The following is a 1,312-nucleotide window of genomic DNA, read 5'->3' as shown; positions in this document are numbered from 1 at the left end:
GGGAAAGAGAGTTCACCAAGTATGGCCAAGTTTTCCGCAGAGAGGAAGAGAGTTTGTTTTTTCTTGTTGTTGTGTTTTGTTTTGTTTTACAAGTTCACTGCTCTCGTGGAAAGAAATAATGGGATTAAAATAGCAGCAGAAGAAATTCTGGAGGACAGATCAGACAAACATCCGTCAGGAGTGGTTTTGGACGAGCTGATCTTGCCTGGAGGCATGGAAACAGGACAATGATTTTTCACTGTCCTTCTGCCCTGTCTCCTGTGACTCAAATTATCCCCCTGGAGCCATGTACTTCTCTCTTATGCTCCTGATCCCTGTCTTAGATAACTAAGTCTTCAGTGAGGCTTTTTAGATAGATGCCTGCAGTTAGGAAGTATGAAAGGTCCCCAAAAGGCTTTCCAAGATCATTTTCCCCATCATGAAAGACCTTGGAGCAAGGTGAAGTCCTGCCTTTCACTCAAAGAATAGGAGATAGTTGGATTTTATAAACATATATAGGGAGAGATGCATACATATACTGTGTAAGCTGTATCTCTGCCTTTCTGCAGGGTTAGCTTTGTGACGAGTGGGTATGGAGGAACATGCAGGATGGAGACTGGACCACTTCAAAACTCAGGGCACAGGCCAGTTAAAGTGCAGCTGAACTGAAACTTCAGGCAAAGTGGCACTTTGTTCATTGGTTTCACTGTTTCATAAGCAAAATGCCCTGAAAGGTTAATGAAAGTGCTCGGCAAACACAGCCAGAATGAGCATTGTGAGGCCAGATGACACAAACAGGAGCTGACACTTCCCAACAAGCTCAACAGTGAGAATTTGTTTAAATGTAATTAGCTGGTTTAAAAAAGAACAAAAAATCCCTCTGGAGCCAAGGCCCTGTGACTATTTGCTGTGCCTTTAGATTGAACCAATACATCTCTCTGCATTCAGCTACGAGGGAGGGGAAAAAAATCGCTCTCATTTCCTCGGAGAGATGGATGGAGACGTGTGAGCTGGTAGCTAATGCTGGTAGCTAACGTGAAGGGTCACATCATGACCAACCACTGTCTCTCTCTCTGACCTCCAGCAAGTCCTCAAACTCTCGGCCTCTGAGGTGGCCCAAGTGTCAAGCGTGCAGCATTAATATTCACAGGGCAAGCTGTGACATTTCGGTACCGTTTACCGAAGAGCACTTTGGCCCCCAGTACAAAGTGCTCCAGATATACACAAATTGCTGTTGTCACCAAGCCCGGCTCCACGGGGACCTGCAGTTCTGCTGGCAAGCCTTGCTCCAGCCTCACTCCACGGGGGCTTTGACACGCTTGCCGCCACTCTT

The sequence above is a fragment of the Buceros rhinoceros genome, unplaced genomic scaffold (assembly GCF_000710305.1).
Source record: "Buceros rhinoceros silvestris isolate BGI_N320 unplaced genomic scaffold, ASM71030v1 scaffold16586, whole genome shotgun sequence".
In the NCBI taxonomy this organism is placed as follows: domain Eukaryota; kingdom Metazoa; phylum Chordata; class Aves; order Bucerotiformes; family Bucerotidae; genus Buceros; species Buceros rhinoceros.
Note: the sequence above shows the minus strand (reverse complement) of the source record.